The 26,925-nt window shown below is 32.4% G+C and overlaps 1 pseudogene; it reads left to right on the forward strand.

Moving 5' to 3' along the window:
* LOC127724258 (uncharacterized) overlaps window positions 1-4,546 on the forward strand; it is a 39,638-nt pseudogene extending 35,092 nt beyond the window's left edge.
* Window positions 4,547-26,925: the final 22,379 nt, after the last annotated feature.

The following is a 26,925-nucleotide window of genomic DNA, read 5'->3' on the forward strand; positions in this document are numbered from 1 at the left end:
TGACATTTTTAAACCGGAAGTTAACAATGATCTCCCTTATTTCAGGCAAAATATATAGAAACATTTATTTATTGAATCAGTATGAAGAAACCTATGCTTGGACGCCAATAGTAACTTTGAGTAAATCGAAAGTAACCTCATATCAATAATTTATAAAATTGATGTGGAAAGACATTCAATTGTTCTCTGAACAATTGGTCTTTAATTACTAATTGTTTTTTTCCGCCTAATTTGTTTTCTATGCAGTATTATTGTTAAAAAAATATGTCGTTAAAAATATTTGGTATATCATATCGAACAGTTTATACGTTTTTATAAACTGACACCGCTTAATCGAACACTTTTTTCTAAAGAGTTATCTCCCCCCTTTCCCAAAAAAAAAATATTTTGTTCACAATTCCTTCGCAACCGTAAAAGAAACCAACACATTTATTTCACCAAAATGCTCGTTACAATGTATATCGTCAGGATTATGATGATCATTGGACCGAAGCTATCCAAATACTTCATATGGGAGTTATTTCCCTTTATGCATTTGATATAAATGATATGCTGTTATAATTGGTCAACCAGAAGTGAAAGAGACCTAGCGACTTTTGATTTAAGGTCATTGGTCTAAACAAAAAAGAAGAAAATAAGGTCAAGTCATTTGTAAAGGTCAACGTCATGTTCTAGATTTAGATTTTGACTTTTATGACTTCATTTAAAAACCGTATAAGATATCGACAAACTATTTTTACGTAATTGTTAGTTGTGACATGTCGTAACTCATTAATATTTGTTGAAATGGTACGTTGACATTAAATTGGAGCTTTCTTCCCTCTTATATTTGAAATTACGCGTATGTTGATATAATGCAGTCTCCATATATAGTAAAGACCTAGAGATTCTTGTTTTATGACTCTGAAATTAAATTCAGGGTCAAAGTTTAATTTGACGTTATAATATGACCTTTACTGTACCTTCTTATTGTGTCATTACATGTATAAAGCCATTGAACTTATTACATAAGGTTGCACGTAATGTGACATTGAAAAATCCAACCGGAAGTTGCAATTTTTAAACTTGTTTAATGTTAAAGTGTATAGACCTATATATGTTTGGAATCAGTGTCAACAAAACCATTAAATGATACTGGAAGTGACAAACTAGACATAACAAATTGTCTCTCTTATATCAAACAAAAGTGTATAGAAACCATATTTTTTAATCAGCATGCAATAAGCTACCATATGACACTACAAATGACGTTCATATCGAATTATATTGTTTGCGGTTGAAAGACTTTATTTGTTTTCTCAACAAATTATCTTTTTATTAATATTTTTATCGTTGTTTTCATGATGCATGTTTGTCTTTTTTTATTGTATTGCTTCGTGGTAAATCTAAATACCTTCTATCAAATCGATCTCATAGGAGGAGACAATTATGCAGCAATCTAACCTGTTGCTATTAGCCATTCAATAGTTAAGTTGAATTTTGTGTTTTCTTACATGTATTTGTTAGATTCAAGTTCATTATACAGCATGCAATGTAGGTAAAAAAAGTAATAATTATAAAATAAAATATGAAAAATGTACATGAGGTAAAGGCAAATAAGTTAGTTCATGCTTTAAACAAGATAAAGTAATGTTATTTCCTTTTTTCCAGGAATGTTGATACTCAGTACTTTAGATGCTACCGATTTATTATAATCCCGAAATTCCTCTAGAGTTTATAATGGGAGGTGGGAGTAAGTTTATATGGTGTTGATCTCATTATTATAGTATCATATTCTATACACTCAAAGTTGAGTACTTGGCATATTCGTATGATACATGTTTATATCAATAGATTTTCCAAAACATAATTATTCTGGAAAGATTTCTCTAAACATGAAGAACATAATAAAATGCATTTCTCAAAGTAATGAAATATCTGACAATTATATGTCCTCAACTATCATTAATAACACATTTTACAAATATGAAAGTAATGGATGATTTAAAATTTTACAGAACAAAATTTTTAAACGATGCGTTATTCCATAGTATGAGTTATTTGCATAATTTATTTTTGTTAATTTATTTTTTTTAAATTGTCATATCAACAAATGAAATTCAATACTAGATTTGTACTTGCTTTAGCAACTAGACAGATGCCTTATGTGGAGCAGGAAATTTTCAACATTCCGGAGCGCGCAAGTTCAAACCGGATTTTGAATGGGTTCGTGCTGCTCATGATAAGTCTCGTTTTTATCATGGCGTTGTTAGATTTTCTTCAACTTGGAAGTTTTGAATGTCCCCTTGGTCTCTTTTGCCTCTTTTTATGTCAGCATTAAACTATTAAAATCGATTAAAAATTTCTAAACTCATCAGATGGATACAAATAAAAAAAACATCTAACATTGTCTAACAAAAACATCAAGATAACAGTAAGTGTTGTTGAATTTATCAATTAAACGAAATTCAGACGATTCTTTACTGAGTTTGGCCATAAACTGTGATTCAAAAGAGTAAAGGAACAAGTCTTTAATTAGAGGGGCACAATTGGTGCCCATATGAATACCTACAATCTGTCAATAAACTGTATTGCCGAAACGTACATAAATGTTGTCAAGGAGAAAATATTCTGCTTAAATCGTCTCATTACACCTCCAATAAGTATATCTAGCATATTTAACTATAGAATTATGTATGTTCGAATTTATTTTGTAGAAACCCTTCGGCCAAAACAAGTTCGCTATATTATTAAATACATGTTCTTAATAACAAACCAATTGTACACTTTTTAGGTTCTTTTCGTTCTATAAACCAGACAGGAGAATTTACAGATTTATGTGAATTTTGTAAAGACCCGCGTTATAAAGGGATTCTTTCTGGTAAGAACATTTGATGTGTATACTCTTTTTTATCTTGATTTTCACTTTTGATCTGATGTTCTAAGTCTTCTGATTTTATCCATATGGTGTTTTTAATATTTTACCCATTAACTCCTTTTTTCTTAATTTTATTACATATTATTCAAAAAACTATTTTTGAAAAATCTGTTTTTTTTTTCATAGTGGTTGCAAGAAAATTTCACAATTTACAAAAACGGTTTCTGGGTTTTCAGTACGAATAAAGATTAATTGATCAAGTTTTAATTGCTAATATCTTAAAAACAAGGCATGGACCTTGCATGTTTTGGCTGTTTGGTTCTCTTATATATTATCAATTTATAATGGTCTTAAAAACGCTTGTTTTTTCAACAGAATGAATTACACGTTTCTACAAGACACAGTCGTTTATGATGGATTTGTTATGAATTTCCCATCATGATTTTAATATAAGTCCAGAACATTGTAAAAGTTATACGACAGAAAGTCCATTTGTAAATTATCTATGTAGATGGTTACTGAGATCATTTTCTGAAGCATCTAAGATCAACCAAAGATTTTGGTGGTCTTCTTTTTTCTATGCTGTGTTTTGTTTATTGTTGTTTGTTTCTTATCATTTTCCGTTATTTGCTTTGATACTTTAATGTTTATGTGTAAACATGTACCTTTGTATGACATCACTAAATAATACATTTTGATTTATTATGCGTCACCAACTGGTTTTTTTTTCATGCTTTGTGTTTCCTCTTAGTTCCAACGAATCATAATTTCTTTTCTTTTATAAGTCACGATTTTTAGATTTATTTTCATTACTAAGAGTTCAAATAAAATTTCGAAGAAAACAAAGACCAGAAAGACTAATGCTCAAAGTAGAAATAAATACAAATCACCATGTAGAAAAGAACTAAACTCAGATCTATGGAAAAAGAACGACTAGTTTTTTATTTATCTATTAGCTGAATCGGAACTGGAATCGATAAGTTCGACAAATGTAAAATTATTCATGGGTTTAAATTATGTACCGAAGCAGACGAATAAAAAATGAAATGGTGTTTAATGACTTAATTATTTTCGAACATAATACATTGACCGGTACAAATTTCTTTGCAGCAACAGGACCACCGTGTGAGTATGTTACAACCATAATTGTTTGGCTGTCTGAAACTATGAACCCAAATATAAATGTGCTTTATATTTCTTATAGATTATCATAGCTCATTTTGTTTTGTAAATATATTTTTATTATTATCATTAGTTTTATTATCAAAATTACATTTGTAACAGTAGAATGATAAATTAATCAAAGGAAAAATGATTAAATGATTAGAAATATTATGATCATTATTATCATAATTATAATCGTTATTTCTGTTGTCAAATCTTGCGTAGTTACAAAAAACATAGAAAACATCTTTCTAATGTACATTCAGCTATCTCCACACTGTCGATGGACTGCACTAGACCATCAGGATGTTCCCCGCCTGGTAAAGTTTGTAATTCGAGTGACACCATCCCTAAAGCATGCCCAACAACTGCATCACCAACTATTACAGCAGATCCAAAAACAAAGAAGAGCCACTGTGGAAAGAAAAAGCACACTCGTCCATGAATTGAGGCAAAGACAAAAGAAGACCATCGTTAAATGTGTCACCAAATAGTTAAGACACGAATAAAGATTAATCAATCAAATTTTTATTTGTTATATGCCATAAAAATATATATATATACTGAGTTTTACTGTGCGTACTGTTGTACATTTGTTTTTTCTTCATTGGCTAGAGGTATAGGGGGAGGGTTGAGATATCAAAAAACATGTTTAACCCCGCCGCAATTTTGCGCCTGTCCCAAGTCAGGAGCCCCTGGCCTTTGTTAGTCTTGTATCATTTTTAATTGTAGTTTCTTGTGTATAATTTGGAGTTTAATATGACGTCCATTATCACTGAACTAGTATACATATTTGTTTAGGGGCCAGCTGAAGGACGCCTCCGGGTGCGGGAGTTTCTCGCTGCATTGAAGACCCATTGGTGGCCTTCGGCTGTTGTCTGCTCTATGGTCGGGTTGTTGTCTCTTTGACACATTCCCCATTTCCATTCTCAATTTTATTAAAGAATTCTTTATCTGTTGAATATTACGTTTTGCTATTCATTTATGATCATATTACATGTACTATGATGGTAAAAAGAGCATAAAAATTGGAGACAAAAATTAAATTATATATTAAATCAACCTTCGAATTTAAAATTAATGACGGGCGTTTTGTCTCCTTTTTGTAGAATCGATAACAAAATAAATTCAACAACCTAACAAACATTTAGTTCACCGAGAGTCTTTTGGTCACGTTTTAAATCCATGTAAACAAAAACTTTAGACTTTGTATCTGTTTGAAACTCTTTTGAAACAGAATTCATTGTACATTATGTTAATGAATGACACTCTTGAAGTCAGTTATTTGGGAGACTGTTTTCGGCAAGAACCTGATGTTCAGTGGTTGTCATTTGTTGATGTGGTTCATAAGTGTTTTTTTTTTATATATATAAATTAGACCGTTGGTTTTCTTGTTTGAATGGTTCTGCACTAGTCAGTTTTGGGGTAGCTTGCTGTTCGGTGTGAGCCAAGGCTCCTTGTTTAAGACCGTACTTTGACCTTTATGGTTTTCTTCTTACATTTTCATGTTTTACAATGAAAGAAGATATGAAGGTATGAGAGTTTGAAAAAGAAATTATACTGTGAACTCCTTATCATGCGTTGAATTTCAATTTTTCGCCAAATTTGTAGGTTCGGATGATATACACATTTAAACTTTCAAGTAATGACAAATTATTTAACATGTTACAACCAGAATTATTCAAAACCACGAAATCAAATATCAACGAAATAAAACATGTAAAATACAAGTTTCTTAATTGATACCCACAAAAATAAATAAATTAACCTCAATAGACATTATTTCACTTTGTGAAGGTGTTCATTTGATGTCTTCAAACATCGGTCTATCTTCTTAATAATTACCGGCTATACCATTGACATTAAACCTAAATATCAACACAAAATGAGGTGAATATATTCAAACATTTCAGAATTTACGTAATGATTTGCATTTCTTACCATGATTGTATTAAAAAAAAAACTGCTGGTTACAAGGTACATTTAGCTATTGAGTCAAGATTTATAAAAACCTTTCGGAATTTCGAGTCCTCACTGCTTCTTCAAATTCATAGTTTATTTTTCCTTTTTAGCCTGTTTTATTCAAGTGTAATAAATGAGTGTATGAAGGCGCGTCTGGTGTGTAAAATTTTAATCCTGGAATCTATGATGTTACAACCACTGGGTCGATGCCACAGTTGGTAGGGGTTTCACCCCTAAGGGTATCGTCAGCCCAGTAATCAGCACCTCTGTTTTGACATGGATTATCATTGATATGATCATACTCATAAATTTACTGTTTATAAAATTTGATTAGAATTTTTCGTAATGTTGCAAATTTTCTACCTCATAAATAGATTCCTTAAGCTGTGATATGATTGCCAATGAGACCACTCTCCACCACTTACCAAAACATTAACAAATAAAGGTCACCTTATGGTCTTCAACAATGAACAAAACACATACCATATATTCCAACTGTTGTAACAACAATTTTGTCCTCTTTTCATCGATTGTGACCAACATAACTAAACTTATCACCGGGCTTGTACTAACATGAGCAATAGGGCGGGTACGACATGCAGAGCAGGATATGCATACCTTTTCGGGTATCTTTGAATTATTTTTTTTTTTTTTGCATTAATACGAAAGCTTTTTGCTTAGATCGGTCAGCATATCACTGGTGAGTTGCATGAATGTGGGTTTGGTTTCATCGATCTTTGAAATAATTGAAAGCTTTATTTATCGATTAGTAATCATTATTGCAGATTAGTAAAGACATTACTGTCTACTCAATAATAAAAATATCGACGGAATTGTAATAGAGGCTAGCATCGCTAATCATAACAGCATCATCAAATAATAAGTTTAAGTACAAACATTAGAAGTGATATCACCGAAAAAGAATATCGATGTAATAAAATGTCAAATTTGACTGAGGGCACACTATTTTATATATTTGTTTAAACGAAAAACAACATCCTACACAACACTACATAGGTCACAAAAGTAGGCATCACAAATCCACAAAATAACCATGGATGGGCACAAATACTTGGAAGGGTAAGCAGAATCTACATGTTGCGCCTGTTTGATTGATCATGGAAAATGTTGACATAGCAAAGACATTGACATTAAGCTGCAATACTATTTTTCAGACGCCTAGAACAAATAAACTCATCAGAGATACTAATACTAAGATCAAAGTCATTGCTTCTTTTTCTATTCATTGATAGAGCTATATCTGTACTACAGAGCTCAAGGCATAGGCAAAAAGCTTAAATCTTTCTAAAAAAAAAAAAGACTAATGGTAATGCTTAATCAAATTAAAGTCATCAGTGGACATTTCAATGTCCTTTTAGATCATAGTTTCAAAGATTGTTGGACAAAGCTTGTCTATTGTCTATTAGGTTAACGCAATTGTGCGTCTCTAGAAGTTCATATAGCGGGTTCTTATGCTTTTTCACTTAGGTGATCATTTTAGTTTAGTTGGTTCTACATTCCGCTTAAAAAATCTTACCCTGATATATCAGCTAGTGTTTCAAACATTAACCATATCATTGTCAGTGTTTACCCTACAACCCTATGCATCACTAATTTGACCCAGGAGTTTGCCTTACGGCTAAAAAAAGGCAACAGTAGTACACCGCTGTTCAAAAGTCAGAAATCGATTGGGAGAAAACAAATCCGGGTTACAAACTAAAACCCAGAAAAACACATCAACTATAAGAGGAAAAAAACGAAATAACAGAACAAATAAGTGCAACGAAAAACAAACAACACTAGTAATAGTGCAACTAACTATTTCGATCTTTCTTCCAAATCAAACTGTTCAAAACAAATAAATCCTGTGCACACAGTTGCTCCAAACTAAAATCCTACAAATGAACCGGGTTATTAAATCTCTTTACTTTTACATACGAATAGAAAATAAAAGATAGAATCACAACCACAAACGACAAGACACAAAACAATATCCGATCAGAATTACAAATAAAACTCAGTAACTAAATACATGAACGCTGGATAAACAAATACCGAGACACGTCATACAGCAATGTGAATTAACACTCAGTAAAACCGTAATATTCGGGAATAAGTTACGTTCGATACTTAAAAGACTATACTACGTAAATGGTAAACCACAATCTAAGACGTAGAAAACATGTCCTTAGTTAGTTTAGACACAAGCACATGGTACGGATCAATCAATTCGTGATGGTGTCCATAAAATTTACGGAGTTTCATTTTTAATCTTTCCTCATAACTTTGTTGGAGTTGCTGCGTAAGGAGCACACTCCTGTATATGAAGTCCTATATGAAGGCTAAAACATATACACGTTTGTTAAGTACGAGTAAATATATTTCGACTGCCTCTTGAATTCTCTCTCAGTGCTGGTCGTACTCAACCTGCTATGCACCAATCATTCGCACATTGTTCATACACTTTTCAAATAAAACACTTGCACATGTTGCAGATAAATTGCAAAGTCGAAATAATCGCTGACTGATTCATCTTTTGTTCCGGACATGTAACATTTATCTAGCTACTTGATATATGCGCACTTATACAACAATAATCCTTTTGATAATTTCTCTCCGTATATATGCCGAGATATATTTATGTAGTAGCCGATTTTTTCGAGTCTGTGTATGGAAAAGTCGCTTCTTCTTTTTTTTAAATCTAATTTTGTTGAATTTTAATTTTTTTCATTAACCTTTACAATAAAGTTCAAATTGTCATTCTCATTACAACCTTTTGTTGCCTTTTCGTGTCCGATCAGCGACCCATATTAGTTGGTTTCTTCATATAAAAAAGATAATGTAGTATGATTGCCAATGAGACAACACTCAACAAGAGACCAAATTACACAGAAATTAACAACTATAGGATCACCGTACGGCCTTCAACAATGAGCAAATCCCATACCGCATAGTCAGCTATAAAAGGAACCGAAATGACAAATGTAAAACAATTCAAATGAGAAGAGAAAACTAACGGCCTAATATATGTAAAAAAGAAATAAACGAAAAACAAATATGTAACACATCAACAAACGACAACCACTGAATTACAGGCTCCTGACTTGGGACAGGCACATACATACAGAATGTGGCGGGGTTAAACGTGTTAGCGGGATCCCGACCCTCCCCCTAACCTGGGACAGTGGTGTAACAGTACAACATAAGAACGAACTATAAAAATCAGTTTAAAAAGTCTCAAGTCATCAGATGGATACAAATAGAAATACATCTAACAAAAACACAAAGTGGACGAGGCCGGGTACTTGAATATAGTTTGCTTTGAATCTAGCTTCGTTTTTAATCGTATAATAAAATATTTGATTCCTACAACTAGCCGATATCTTTTCACTAGATCTCGTACACCCCTTTGTACCTCAATTTCAAGTTGATGTGAAGAAACATGTAACAAAAGTTTCTACATCTTCATTATCTACTTGTCTCATCTTTTTCTCCTTTACACATGCACACATTTATCGTTCATCTTTCAAAAAAGTATTACTCGAATTTCTGTCTTACGTTTACATATTTCATTTAATTGTCATATGACATATCAAACGATGCAAAAATATCATTCAATTTTAGACCAATTGTGTAGACAGGATTAACGCTTCCTGGCATGTATGCATCATCCTATATGCGAATTCACACTTATTAAAAATATCACAACAAGGAATATGACACATTTTTTATAATTTTTTTTAATTTTCAGATCGGATAAGTATTCTGGTACCTACAAATCTTAGACCTCGAAAACTTGTCGCTAGTGAGTTAAGACACCGTTACATAATTGGTGTGTGCTAAAACAAAATAGTTTCAAGACCTATTTTGCTTATACTATTATTTGTGATAATGCATTTTTTTATCTTCTGACTCTATTTACACGGATATATTTGATGATTAGAATGTCCGCCAATTAAATGTCTTCCGATCTTTTACAAATGTGTCCTAAAGAAATCCACATCTATACGGCATTCTGTCTGTTGCTTAATCAATTCACAAACTGTTTTGTGATTACGTTATTTAAAGAAACAAGTCTTTAGCCTCTGTTTGTACTCTTCATTTTTTGTTGCAATCAAGGAAAACAGAGGCACGTTTTATAAACCGGTATTGTGCATGTAAAAACTAATGTTGAGAGAATGCTTCTGTCTATGATGATTTAAACTATCTACTAAAATTCAGTTTTCGTCAAGCTTCGGTTTCGGACGCTTTACGTTATAAAGTGTCATATTTCTATTTTCTATCAATGTGTAGATGACACTGTTTGTGAACTGTAAGTTTTCGAAGGTATAATCAGCTCAGCGAACCGGTAGTGACGTGATTTATAACAACCTATTGTCAAATTCTCTGTTGATGAATAAATTCATTATTTAAAAGAAACTGTAAGCTACCAATTTCTTCAGGTAATTATAATTACCTTCGATGGATTTGCCTGTCATTCAAGTTCGAATGTGTTCGGGAATTTATATATCCTTGGTTTTATGGTAATTAAAGAAACAATGAGAAAAGCGAACCAAATTTACAATGCGTTAAGATATTATAAATAGCAAAATTCAGAGAATCAACTACTATTAAAAACAAGCTTTTATACAACCCTTTTTTTATAAATAACAAATAGTTGCTTAAAGTAGGGAAACTAATTATAACCTAAATCAATAAAAATACCCTTTTTTGTCTTTTCCCTCCAATGTCCTTATGCTAGATTCTTGCAAGGGTGTTATTTTTTAGTCGAAGAAAATAACTATAATCTATTCCTTATTATATAATGCCTTACAAAACCAATTTTAAATAGTCAGCATTTGCTAAATGTATGACCCCATTGTTTAAAACCATATTGACTATACGTGGTAGAAAGTAGTTATGCTTGCTTACAAAAGTGCCCTTACAAAGGAGGATTATCAGCGTTAGCTTCAAGATAAGGGAAACGCCACAGGTTTTAAGTCTGGTTGTAGACACTGTCATGCCTAATATCTTGCAAAGAGGATGTTTAAAAATGATTCTTGGGCTTATATTATATAGTTTGAACTCGTTTGTCTAAAATTTCAAAATATCTTCAGCTTCTTTCTGGGATATTGCTTGATACTACGTGAAAGTGAAAATCACAGATTTAGCGTTATGGCACGTATGATCTAGGGCCTTGCTCATAGCCATAAGGTCATCATGTGAGATGGTAGTGTGGGGAGTAGAAAAATTATAACTATCATCAGAATTAAAAGGACCATCAAAAGCATGTACATATGTATTTTATCTAAAACCTCTAAAGAATTTTTAACACTCCAAAAATAATTAATACCATTATTTTCATAATAGTCCGGCTGATCAAAAAATTGTGGGTTTGATGATAAAAGCACAAAATTTGATAGGTAGTAGATCTCGGTGTTTTAAACAATATTAGCTATGGACCCACTTTGAAATTTCAATATGACGGCTTTTTCAAGATGGCCGCCATAAAATATCAAAATCAACATTTGTCACCTTTCTAAGGTCAAAATCAATGTCAAATTTCGCATGATAGTAGGGCGAGGTGTTTCAAAAAATATGAAATATGGACCCACCTTGAAATTTCAATATGGTGGCTTTTTCAAAGATGGCCGCCATAAAATATCAAAATCAACATTTATCACCTTTATAAGGCCAAAATCAATGCGAAATTTGGCATGATAGTAAGGCGGGGTATTTTGAAAAATATAAACTATGGACCCACCTTTAAATCTCAATATGGCGGCTTTTTCCAAGATGGCCGTTTCAAATATAAAAATCAGCAAATATCCCTTATACAAGTTCAAATTTGGAATGTTAGACGTGCTTGATGTTTGGAACAATATTACTTGTTATGGACACCAGTTGAAATTCCAAAATGGGGGTCTTTTCTAAGATGGCCGCCATAAGATATCAAAATCAACAAATATCCATTGTATAAGGTTACAAAAAATTTAGTTTTGGCGTACCTTTAGTAGAACCAAGTGCCTTTGATACCAAGTGTATACCACATTTTTATACTGAAGCCACACATCAAAAGATTTGTGAAGAAAGTATAGACAATCGTTACTACGGTACCATTCATTCAGAAATGTAGTCTACAACGAGGGATCACGTATGGATAATGGCGTTATTCCAATATTTAAGCTAGACTTAACCTGAATGAAAACAGTTTTCTTTGTGATCAGGCGGAACAGGACAAAGTAATGATCTAATCAAAATTGCAGTAATCTGAGGCTTGTCGTGCCATTGACGAGGCAATTGCTTACTTCTTCTGTTAAATGAATATTTTGGTGTTGCAATTAAACAGGCAACCGCAACAATCTTCTTGTACGACAACGATACGTGAACAAGCTGCACATTCAGGTAGTTCAAAAAGACAAGATGTAGGCAAAACTCTTTTCAACAGTCACCAAAAACATAAGCTGATTATCGTTTGGGCAAATGTTCAGATGCAGTCGTATTATTCCATTGAGGCAAATACGACGCTATCCATTTCGAAGTTACTTCTGTTTTATTCTTCTTTAATACTACATTCAACTCAGCTAGAACCATCTATTTATGTATATGGCCAGTCTATTGGATACTAGGACCAGTAGAGGAGGTACTAAATGGCCAAATGTACAGTTGGTCGTTTATGTATGATCCAATTATCCATTTATCTACAGTACTAGAATATTCCATCAATGAAACATTCAGTATTGAATATGTGGATCCTGGTGCTTTTACAACAGCAGCCGTGGACAATATTGACAAGAACAGGAGTTCAACTACGGTTAAAGAATCGTCACATTGTACGAACATTTCCATATTTCTGCATTGTTTTTAGTCTAACCTGGACTTATTCTTCATAACCTAATGCTTTGAAATATATGCATTTCTCTTATTTTCTCTGATACTATTATAAATATTACTCCAATATATTACACGCCAGCACAACTGTTCGTATTATTGATATAACTTAGTAACTAATAATATTAGTATAGAATAAGATATATCTTAGCACTAACCAATAGATATAACCATGCGTTTCATACTAGTAATAACCGTTTTATGGACATGCACTCTGTCGACAATTGTCTAACCAGAAATACATGTATGCCAACCTAGTATAATTATCAATTGTGCAACTTTATCCTTACACAATATACACAAATTAACAAAATGATAGCACAGATGGCTTGAAGGAGATGATAGTGAAAACATTAAGTATGTCTGAACATCATTCCACGAATGTAGAGCAACGACAAATGGTCATCCGCCTTTATATATCAGTCCGCATTGAACAATGTTTCAGGCAGAGATCAAATCTGTCACTACGATTCGACATTCCATGAATACAGTTCAGCAATGTGTTAACTGTTTTCCGAGACATGTTTCAATTATCACCTGTGATCAATCGGATTTCTTTTTGCTGTTGCCAAATCGGATCAGTGAAACTAGGCAAACATATGTTTGCACAACAAAGAGTAGTTTTGCTTTATGTATTCATATAGGAATGGCATCGTTGAGAACCTAATCGGGATTGGTTAGAAAATAGTAATTGAACACGTGTTCAATCAAGGAAACATAGTACTTCATGAATAGCAGATTCTTTTAAGAGGCTCTGGTGCATCATGAACATGACATTTCCATGAGGTTACAGTAGGTGTACTACTCATTCTTATACAAAGATACTAACATAATTTGTACTGCCCTACTATCATGCCAAATTTCGCATTGATTTTGGCATTAGATTATGAAGAATAAGTCCAGGTTAGACTTAAAACAATGCAGAAATATTGAAATGTTCGTACAATGTGACGATTCTTTAGCCGTAGTTGAACTCCTGTTCTTATCAATATTGTCCACGGCTGCTGCTGTCAAAGCACCAGGATTCGTGGAAGGATCCACATATTCAATACTAAATATTTCATAGATGGAATATTCTAGTACTGTAGATAAATGGATAATTGGATCATACATAAACGACCAACTGTACATTTGGTCATTCAGTACCTCCTCTACTGGTCCTAGCATCCAATAGACTGGCCATATACATTAATAGATGGTTCTAGCTGAGTTGAATGTAGTATTAAAGAAGAATAAAACAGAGTAACTTCGAAATGGATAGCGTCGTATTTGACACAATGGAATAATACGACTGCATCTGAACATTTGCCCAAACGATAATCAACTTATGTTTTTGATGACTGTTGAAAAGAGTTTTGCCTACATCTTGTCTTTTTGAACTACCTGAATGTGCAGCTTGTTCACGTATCGTTGTCGTACAAGAAGATTTTTGCGGTTGCCTGTTTAATTGCAACACCAAAATATTCATTTTACAGAAGAAGAAAGCAACTGCCTCGTTAATGGCACGGCAAGCCTCAGATTACTGCAATTTTGATTAGATCATTACTTTGTCCTGTTCCGCCTGATTACAAAAAACACTGTTTTCATTCTGGTTAAGTCTAGCTTAAATATTGCAATAACGCCATTATCCATACGTGATCCCTCGTTGTAGACTACATTTCTGAATGAATGATACCGTAGTAACGATTGTCTATACTTTCTTCACAAATCTTTTGATGTGTGGCTTAAGTATAAAAATGTAGCATACACTTGGTATCTAAGTCACTTGGTTCTACTAAAGGTACGTCAAAACAAAACACTTTGTAACCTTATACAATGGATATTTGTTGATTTTGATATCTTATGGCGGCCATCTTAGAAAAAGCCCCCATTTTGGAATTTCAACTGGTGTCCATAACAAGTAATATTGTTCGAAATATCCAGCACGTCTAACATTCCAAATTTGAACTTGTATAAGGGATATTTGTTGACTTTGATATTTTGAGACGGCCATCTTGGAAAAAGCCGCCATATTGAGATTTAAAGGTGGGTTCATAGTTTATATTTTTCAAAATACCCCGCCTTACTATCATGCCAAATTTCGCATTGATTTTTGCCTTATAAAGGTGATAAATGTTGATTTTGATATTTTATGGCGGCCATCTTGAAAAAGCCGTCATATTGAAATTTCAAAGTGGGTTCATAGCTAATATTGTTTAAAACACCGAGATCTACTACCATGCCAAATTTTGTGCTTTTATCATCAAACCCACAATTTTTTCACCGATCAGCCGGACTATTATGAAAATAATTGTATTAATTATTCTTGGAGTGTTAAAAATTCTTTAGAGGTTTTAGATAAAATACATATGTACATGCTTTTGATGGTCCTTTCAATTCTGTTGACAGTTTTGATTTTTCAACTCCCCACACTACCATCTCACATGATAACCTTATGGCTATGAGCAAAGCCCTAGCTCATACGTGCCATAACGCTAAATCGGTGATTACTTAACTGAATTAAAGATTTGAGATTAATTTGTTTCAGTATTTTTTAGTTATAACCTTCATTGTAAACTTCAACATATATTTGCAACAAAATATTGTCATGTATTCGACTGGTGATATTGAAAAGGACATTAAATATCTAATTAAATCTTTAATCATATGTGGTTCCAGTGTTAACGTAGTAACATCCTTCCTTTATTTGTTGACGATACTTTCACAAACATGTTGTTGAATCGTAAAGACAAGTACATGGCAGGGGCACTTTCACTTAGTATTAAGCAATATCCCAGAAAGAAGCTGAAGATATTTTGAAATTTTAGACAAACGAGTTCAAACTATATAACATAAGCCTAAGAATCATTTTCAAACATCCTCTTTAAAAGATATTTGACATGACAGTGTCTACAACCAGACTTAAAAACTGTGGCGGTACCCTTATCTTGAAGCTAACTTTATAAGGGCACTTTTGTAAGCAAGCATAACTACTTTCTACCTAGTATAGCCAATATGGTTTTAAACAATGGGGCCAGCTATTTAGCAAATGCTGACTATTTAAAATGGGTTTGGTAAGGCATTATATAATAAGGAATAGATTATGGCTATTTTCTTCGACTAAAAAAACACCCTTGAAAGAATCTAGCATAAGGACATTGGAGGGAAAAGACAATAAAGGGTATTTTTTTTATTGATTTAGGTTATAATTAGTTTCCCTACTTAATACAGTGGGCTTTTTTTTTAAACTGAAATTGTAAACCTAGCGAAAAATCTTAGGTGATACATGTTGGGAATTTTGATATTTGGCTTTGAGCTTTCGTGATGAAAGGAAATTTAGAAAAACACGTCGGAAGCATGAATTTGCATGGCATTAATTTCATTTTTAAGGTACTGGGTGGATGCCACTACTGGTGAACTATGAGTACCAGAGAGTATCATCAGCCCAGTACTCTGTGCTTTGTTACTTTATATATAGATATAGGAAGATGTGGTACGAGTGCCAATGAGACAACTTTCCATCCAAGTTACAATTTATAAAAGTAAACCATTATAGGTCAAGGTACGGCCTTCAACACGGAGCATTGGCTTACACCGAACAGCAAGCTATAAAGGGCCCCAAAAAATTACTAGTGTAAAACCAATCAAACGGAAAAACCAACGGTCTAATCTATATAAAAACGAGAAACGAGAAACACGTATGAACTACAGACGACAACTATTGTAATCAGATTCCTGACTTAGGACAGGTGCAAACATTTGCAGCGGGATTAAACGTTTTAATGGAACCAAACCTTCTCCCTTTTCTGAAACAATAGTATAACATCACAACATAGAAAAACACACTATAAAATATCAATTGGAAGGCTTAACTCAATCAAAAAACGTAAATTAACAAACAATGAACGAATAAATTTGACCTGTGACACCTGAATGCAAATACAGAGTTAATAAAAAATTACAAGGGATAAATAATTAAAGTCAAAAGTAAATAAACAGGTTTAAACAAAGTTAAAGTATGATATCACTGTGAAATTTCAAACAATTTATAGAAAATCATCACTTTTGAAGAAACCTGCGTCATATTATACACAGGTAAATGAAAATAATTTTGTTGTTAAGTATACTTCTTCTTCTGTGTGTATAAAATCTTCCGTTTAGGAATACCAAGAAATTTCTTTAATATCAATAAAACTAATCTAACACTTGGTACATATGGGGTGAATATCAACAATAAAAATATACAATTAGTGCATAGTTTACATAGTTTAAGAAGTTATAGGAAATTCGACAATGGTGGAACATTTCATAATGTGAAAAGCTATTTCATGTTGGTGTTTAATGCATATCTGTGCATGACGTATACTACAAATAAGCAATTTCTTTAATTTGAAAAACGAATTCTACCAGCGGCTAATGTGTTAAACGAAAAGTAAGAACGACATTCACATTTATACAAATGAACAAAACATTTTCGTGTCGACACGGTTTTTTAAACAACCTACATCCGGTAAGTTTCAGTAGAAATATTTGAAAAACAATATTAACAACTTTACAGAACATTAATACCTAAACAGGATGGTTCAATCAATCTAAGACAAGAATTGTCTGTGTGTTGAAACTTTAGTTGTATAACAATTACATAATTGTTCAAACTGAAAATGCACAGAAGTACTTTACCAACACAAACTCATAGGCGACTGTACCATTAGAGATTGAGTCCACAAGCTGCTGTTAACTTCTCAAAATTTCAAAACGTTAAAATTATATTATCAAAAATTTGGTAAATTTTTAAAAAAGGGACCCCATAAAAGTTGACAAAACCAGACGCCCGAATATATCAATCAACGAAGAGACTGAAACAAATTATCAAATTTCTGACATGGAAAAGGCATCTTCTGAGGAAAAAAGTATGTTAAACCTGGTTTTATAGCTAGCAAAACCTCTCACTACATAAGTATATCTTATTAATTAATGTATATTTTTATGACATGGATGAAATATAAATTTTTGTACTGTATAAATATGATGACAAAGTCAACAAATTTTGTTTGTAAATCACAATATTTGTATACACATTTGCAATGTATCTATCTGTCGAAAGTATGCATATGTTTTAATTTATGACACAAAAAGCGGTAGTCAAATTATTTATGAAATCAACAGTTCAATCTTTTTTCTTTGAATAATCTTCAAATAAAAAGTATTTAAATATTTTCAGTGATTCAACTGTTTTCAAGACAAATTTGTATGTGTAATATACAGTCATATGAAAATCCTTATAATATTTGCATCTATTTGATAATTTATATAAAAAGTTAATTTTGCATTCGCAGGAAACGTTTTGTGTCTTAGATTAGTATAGTGTCACAAACCGTATCACTAGTAGACCAATTTAAATTTTAACAGTCCTTTATGTCTCAACAGCTATTAACTGACTGACCAATTAATAATAAAGTATTTTAATTGATTTTCAGACTTATTCACTGCGGTAAAATCAATATTATTCAAACGATTCGCTTGCAATTCAGAGTGTGTTCAGACTTTTCAGTAGTAAGTATTTATTTGTACACATCAGCATTATGCTTAAATATATGAACAGCTACTTTACAGTACTGAATTGTCTGCAAGTGCATTATATCTGAGTGCATGCAATGGATAAGTCTGAACATGACTAAATAATATTTTGTTTCAGATCATATTGAGATCAAAATAACTGTTTAATAGATACAAGAAGATGTGGTATGAGTGCTTATGAGACAACTCTCTATCCAAGTCACAAATTCTAAAAGTAAACCATTATAGGTCAAAGTACGGTCTCCAACACGGAGCCTTGGCTCACACCGAACAGCAAGCTATAAAGATCCCCAATAATGTCTAGTATAAAACTATTCAAACAGGAAAACAAACGGTCTAATCTATATGAAAAACGAGAAACGAGAAACACTTATGAACCACATCAACAAACGACAACTACTGAACATCAGGTTCCTGACTTAGGACAGGTGCAACATACGCAGCGGGTTTAAACGTTTTGATAGGTACCAACTTTCACCCTTACCTGAAACAATAGTGTAACATCACAACATAGAAAGACACGCTATAAAATATCAATTGAAATGGCTTTACTCAATCAAAAGACATATATACACAAACAAGTGAATATACACTGAACGAATAAATTTAGACTATATTGTTTTTTTCTAATGAATTAACCTGTGTTTCTTATATATAGCTACATATACGCAATAAATCTGGGCGAAAGGCGTCTGAATGGCTGCGTTGGATGTAGAGAAACATCGTTTCAGTATGTGGGATTTTGAATGTAAGTATTACATGCAGAACAAAGGTTACAAAAAACGGGCTGATAACAACAAATAAAAAAATGTCGGTATCGGTTCATGTACTGTGATGTTTGGAGAAATTTGTTTTTAATGAATTAAGAAATGGTCGACATGGCTAAAAATAGAACATACGTGTAAATGCTATGTTTACCTATTACCTTGACACCATAGATTGGGAAAATCTAACGGGATAATAATGGAATCGACAGAGTGATTGTAAAAAAGTAATCAACGATGATAGGCTTGTATGTCAATACGATAGGCCTGCGTTTCGTCTACATCAAATTCCTTGTTTGCACCACTATGTATCAACTGAACAAATATAGCAGGCATATAATTTTAACGCAATATTCACGTCTGATGTTCATCGTCGTCCGTTAAATTTTACAAAGAATATCTTCTCTGAAACTACAAGCCTGAATTTAATTCACCTTTGCCACTATCATCAATGGGATATGAGGTTTACAAAATGTGTCCGATGACTTCATCCTATTGATGGACATGGCCGACAAGGCTCAAAATGGAACATATGTGTTAAATACAATTTGTATCTATTACCTGGACGCTATTGATTATGAAAATCTGACGAGTTATCAATGGAATCGACCAAGTAGTTTTAAATAGTAGTCAGAGATGATAGGCTTATTATCTGGTAAGGGTGTAGGTTGGTACGTTTAAACCCGCTGCATTTGTTTGCACCTGTTGTAAGTCAGGACCTTGATGTTAAGTAGAATTTGTTGATGTGGTTCATAAGTATTTCTCGTTTTATATAGATAAGACCGTTGGTTTTCCTGTTTGAATGGTTTTACACCAGTCATTTTTGGGGCCCTTTATAGCTTACTGTTCGGTTTGACAAGACTCCGTATTGAAAATCGTTCTTTGACCTATAATTGTTTACTTTAACAAATTGTGACTTGGATGGAGAGTTGTCTCTTTGGAACTCATACCACATCTTCTTATATCTATTGTATGTTAATTCAATGTGTTATTGTGCTATGGTAACTTTTTGTATTCTTGTCTTTCGTTTTGCGGATGTGCTTTGTCTATTTGCCTTTTTGTGTTTCTTTGTTACATATTTGCTTTTCTTTGTGATTGAGATTGTAACACAATGTTGACTGCAGTACCCCAATTTTCTACATTTTTACCTATTATGTCTGTTTTTTTTTTCACACATCGTTGTCAATATAATGGAATTTTAATTTTATTGATTAGAGTGTCACTTATAAGTCTTTTATACACAAAAAAAAATGTGTTAGGCAAACGCAAATTTCAATCAGGGTATATTTGATTAGTAACATTTCGTTTTATAGGCGCTAAAATTCGAATGAACTTCAGCCATAGAATTGTATGAACCGTTTAAAAAAAATGATGATTATGATAACTTCTACATTCGAATCAGAAATAACAGGGTAACAGGACCTATATCTATCAATAACATTTGATTTGGTAATATTTTAAAATAGTAAGAAACTAAATACCCAATATATGACATATAAATATATGAAACCAAAGCCAGTCCCTTTTGTAACATAACATGCATAATTGCAAAATGCTGATCAAAATAATCCTTGTCAATTTTTTTGTGTCTTAGTGTAGATTGTTTTTGTGTATAATGAGTGTAATCATTTGCGAGTGTATGATGAGTGTAACCATTTGTAAATGTAAGCGTTAAATGATTCACCCCTAGACCTAGATGCGATCTTAGTACTTTTTCTCGCATACATCAGTAAAATTAGAGTAAACTTTGAAAACAATGTGTTACATTTGTCTAGGTACTACCTGTATGACCTTATTTATATTTAAAAGATTTGAATAAAATCAAAAGTTCGCATTGCTGACACCCCAATGACAAATAGTTGGTTCCGCTTTTGGTGTTAATAGCGCATGCGCACTATAATGTCGAATAATTGAATATTTTTATAGAAACTAACAATAAATCTTAACACTCATACCTATACACAGGTGTATGAGTATTAGGTAAAAAAAAAAACTTAAATTCATATAGATGTAATACAGTAGGCTTTTTTTTTAAACTGAAATTGTAAACCTAGCGAAAAATCTTAGGTGATACATGTTGGGAATTTTGATATTTGGCTTTGAGCTTTCGTGATGAAAGGAAATTAAGAAAAACACGTCGGAAGCATGAATTTGCATGGCATTAATTTCATTTTTAAGGTACTGGGTGGATGCCACTACTGGTGAACTATGAGTACCAGAGAGTATCATCAGCCCAGTACTCTGTGCTTTGTTACTTTATATATAGATATAGGAAGATGTGGTACGAGTGCCAATGAGACAACTTTCCATCCAAGTTACAATTTATAAAAGTAAACCATTATAGGTCAAGGTACGGCCTTCAACACAGAGCATTGGCTTACACCGAACAGCAAGCTATAAAGGGCCCTAAAAAATTACTAGTGTAAAACCAATCAAACGGAAAAACCAACGGTCTAATCTATATAAAAACGAGAAACGAGAAACACGTATGAACTACAGACGACAACTATAGTAATCAGATTCCTGACTTAGGACAGGAGCAAACATTTGCAGCGGGATTAAACGTTTTAATGGAACCAAACCTTCTCCTTTTTCTGAAACAATAGTATAACATCACAACATAGAAAAACACACTATAAAATATCAATTGGAAGGCTTAACTCAATCAAAAAACGTAAATTAACAAACAATGAACGAATAAATTTGACCTGTGACACGTGAATGCAAATACACAGTTAATAAAAAATTACAAGGGATAAATAATTAAAGTCAAAAGTAAATAAACAGGTTTAAACAAAGTTAAAGTATGATATCACTGTGAAATTTCAAACAATTTATAGAAAATCATCACTTTTGAAGAAACCTGCGTCATATTATACACAGGTAAATGAAAATAATTTTGTTGTTAAGTATACTTCTTCTTCTGTGTGTATAAAATCTTCCGTTTAGGAATACCAAGAAATTTCTTTAATATCAATAAAACTAATCCAACACTTGGTACATATGGGGTGAATATCAACAATAAAAATATACAATTAGTGCATAGTTTACATAGTTTAAGAAGTTATAGGAAATTCGACAATGGTGGAACATTTCATAATGTGAAAAGCTATTTCATGTTGGTGTTTAATGCATATCTGTGCATGACGTATACTATAAATAAGCAATTTCTTTAATTTGAAAAACGAATTCTACCAGCGGCTAATGTGTTAAACGAAAAGTAAGAACGACATTCACATTTATACAAATGAACAAAACATTTTCGTGTCGACACGGTTTTTTAAACAACCTACATCCGGTAAGTTTCAGTAGAAATATTTGAAAAACAATATTAACAACTTTACAGAACATTAATACCTAAACAGGATGGTTCAATCAATCTAAGACAAGAATTGTCTGTGTGTTGAAACTTTAGTTGTATAACAATTACATAATTGTTCAAACTGAAAATGCACAGAAGTACTTTACCAACACAAACTCATAGGCGACTGTACCTTAGAGATTGAGTCCACAAGCTGCTGTTAACTTCTCAAAATTTCAAAACGTTAAAATTATATTATCAAAAATTTGGTAAATTTTTAAAAAAGGGACCCCATAAAAGCTGACAAAACCAGACGCCCGAATATATCAATCAACGAAGAGACTGAAACAAATTATCAAATTCCTGACATGGAAAAGGCATCTTCTGAGGAAAAAAGTATGTTAAACCTGGTTTTATAGCTAGCAAAACATCTCACTACATAAGTATATCTTATTAATTAATGTATATTTTTATGACATGGATGAAATATAAATTTTTGTACTGTATAAATATGATGACAAAGTCAACAAATTTTGTTTGTAAATCACAATATTTGTATACACATTTGCAATGTATCTATCTGTCGAAAGTATGCATATGTTTTAATTTATGACACAAAAAGCGGTAGTCAAATTATTTATGAAATCAACAGTTCAATCTTTTTTCTTTGAATAATCTTCAAATAAAAAGTATTTAAATATTTTCAGTGATTCAACTGTTTTCAAGACAAATTTGTATGTGTAATATACAGTCATATGAAAATCCTTATAATATTTGCATCTATTTGATAATTTATATAAAAAGTTAAATTTGCATTCGCAGGAAACGTTTTGTGTCTTAGATTAGTATAGTGTCACAAACCGTATCACTAGTAGACCAATTTAAATTTTAACAGTCCTTTATGTCTCAACAGCTCTTAACTGACTGACCAATTAATAATAAAGTATTTTAATTGATTTTCAGACTTATTCACTGCGGTAAAATCAATATTATTCAAACGATTCGCTTGCAATTCAGAGTGTGTTCAGACTTTTCAGTAGTAAGTATTTATTTGTACACATCAGCATTATGCTTAAATATATGAACAGCTACTTTACAGTACTGAATTGTCTGCAAGTGCATTATATCTGAGTGCATGCAATGGATAAGTCTGAACATGACTAAATAATATTTTGTTTCAGATCATATTGAGATCAAAATAACTGTTTAATAGATACAAGAAGATGTGGTATGAGTGCTAATGAGACAACTCTCTATCCAAGTCACAAATTCTAAAAGTAAACCATTATAGGTCAATGTACGGTCTCCAACACGGAGCCTTGGCTCACACCGAACAGCAAGCTATAAAGAGCCCCAATAATGTCTAGTATAAAACTATTCAAACAGGTAAACAAACGGTCTAATCTATATGAAAAACGAGAAACGAGAAACACTTATGAACCACATCAACAAACGACAACTACTGAACATCAGGTTCCTGACTTAGGACAGGTGCAAAATACGCAGCGGGTTTAAACGCTTTGATAGGTACCAACTTTCACCCTTACCTGAAACAATAGTGTAACATCACAACATAGAAAGACACGCTATAAAATATCAATTGAAATGGCTTTACTCAATCAAAAGACATATATACACAAACAAGTGAATATACACTGAACGAATAAATTTAGACTATATTGTTTTTTTCTAATGAATTAACCTGTGTTTCCTATATATAGCTACATATACGCAATAAATCTGGGCGAAAGGCGTCTGAATGGCTGCGTTGGATGTAGAGAAACATCGTTTCAGTATGTGGGATTTTGAATGTAAGTATTACATGCAGAACAAAGGTAACAAAAAACGGGCTGATAACAACAAATAAAAAAATGTCCGTATCGGTTCATGTACTGTGATGTTTGGAGAAATTTGTTTTTAATGAATTAAGAAATGGTCGACATGGCTAAAAATAGAACATACGTGTAAATGCTATGTTTACCTATTACCTTGACACCATAGATTGGGAAAATCTAACGGGATAATAATGGAATCGACAGAGTGATTGTAAAAAAGTAATCAACGATGATAGGCTTGTATGTCAATACGATAGGCCTGCGTTTCGTCTACATCAAATTCCTTGTTTGCACCACTATGTATCAACTGAACAAATATAGCAGGCATATAATTTTAACGCAATATTCACGTCTGATGTTCATCGTCGTCCGTTAAATTTTACAAAGAATATCTTCTCTGAAACTACAAGCCTGAATTTAATTCACCTTTGCCACTATCATCAATGGGATATGAGGTTTACAAAATGTGTCCGATGACTTCATCCTATTGATGGACATGGCCGACAAGGCTCAAAATGGAACATATGTGTTAAATGCAATTTGTATCTATTACCTGGACGCTATTGATTATGAAAATCTGACGAGTTATCAATGGAATCGACCAAGTAGTTTTAAATAGTAGTCAGAGATGATAGACTTATTATCTGGTAAGGGTGTAGGTTGGTACGTTTAAACCCGCTGCATTTGTTTGCACCTGTTGTAAGTCAGGACCTTGATGTTAAGTAGAATTTGTTGATGTGGTTCATAAGTATTTCTCGTTTTATATAGATAAGACCGTTGGTTTTCCTGTTTGAATGGTTTTACACCAGTCATTTTTGGGGCCCTTTATAGCTTACTGTTCGGTTTGACAAGACTCCGTATTGAAAATCGTACTTTGACCTATAATTGTTTACTTTTACAAATTGTGACTTGGATGGAGAGTTGTCTCATTGGAAATCATACCACATCTTCTTATATCTATTGTATGTTAATTCATTGTGTTATTGTGCTATGGTAAATTTTTGTATTCTTGTCTTTCGTTTTGCGGATGTGCTTTGTCTATTTGCCTTTTTGTGTTTCTTTGTTACATATTTGCTTTTCTTTGTGATTGAGATTGTAACACAATGTTGACTGCAGTACCCCAATTTTCTACATTTTTACCTATTATGTCTGTTTGTTTTGTTCACACATCGGTGTCAATATAATGGAATTTTATGCGGCTGTCATACAAGTGAGAGGTTTAGCTAACTATAAGACCAGGTTTAATTCACCATTTTCTACATAAGAAAATGTCTGTACCAAGTCAGGAATATAAAAGTTATCCATTCGTTTGATGTGTTGAGCTTTTGATTTTGTCGTTTGATTAGGGACTTTCCGTTTTGAATTTTCCTCGACGTTCAGTATTTTTGTGCTTTTACTTTTCGGTAGGCTATCATCGGCTGCACAACTGCTTATAATGTGAAAGCAGTATTTACTTTTAGTCTACTTAAAAATATCTAGTGGCGCTTGAATCAATCCACGTGAATGGCCAATTCAATTGTAAAGTTGAAGAGCAAATCAAACAAAAATACCCAAAAGGTAAATTTATATACAAATATACTACGATGTGACCTTTTTTAATGCAAACAAATATGCTTAGGACTCAAGACAGAATCAGTTGATAAATTGATTTATTAAGATTACGACAGACTCGACCAAGTAGCGTGCTCTCCGCTTTCATAGCATCATGAGTAATAGAAGTATACGTCGCTGTATCATCATCAATAAGAGTAAATATCTTCAACTGAAAAAAAAACATGAACAATTATCTTATGTGAAATGAAATGGTTACTCAAAAACACCATGAACAACCCACGACTTCTAAGAAAAAAAAAGAAATTACCGACAAAAGGAGAAGAAAATCAACTAAAATATAAAAGAATTCTAAAATGCAATAGTTTATTCCAAGTTAAAGAAATGTATGACAAAATGTAGATTAATTCTGATTCTAGATGCAGTATACATAGAAATAATTTACCCAGAATTAAAAATGGAACTTTTAACAACTAGCGTTGTAACACAGTACATGATATATAAGTCATGAAGATGGAATATTACAGATGAGCTGAATTATCTATTATATACTTAGTATATGACTTTACCTCCAATAGATGAAGTCCAACAGTGGTATGGACTTCTGTAGTCTCTGAATCGGATATTGCATAAAGATAACATTTGTGATGATTAACTGCCATCAGTATCATCTATATGAAAACATATATGGATATGATTATTGAATCCTTTGTAGGATGATATACTTGTAGCTGCATATATATATAGGCTATGTCAAATGAGCAAATGTACCCTTCCCTTGGGAAATACGAGCTATTTGTAATAGTAATATTCACATGATTCTGGAGCAAAACATAATCCATACGTCATAAATATTTTAAATTTCATAAAGCAATCATTTTGTTTTATCCCAAACTGTTTCTATTTTGTCATCGCAAAATCATAATACAGTTCATTGAGATTGATATAATGTTTGTCTAAAAATTCAAAATTTCCATTTCCTTCTATTCTAGAATTATCGTCGATTCCTTAAAATCATATTTCTACGTATCAAATTAGTTTTTGAGTTTGATATGAACAAAATTT

Source organism: Mytilus californianus, unplaced genomic scaffold (assembly GCF_021869535.1).
Source record: "Mytilus californianus isolate M0D057914Y unplaced genomic scaffold, xbMytCali1.0.p SCAF_14, whole genome shotgun sequence".
Taxonomy (NCBI): Eukaryota; Metazoa; Mollusca; class Bivalvia; order Mytilida; family Mytilidae; genus Mytilus; species Mytilus californianus.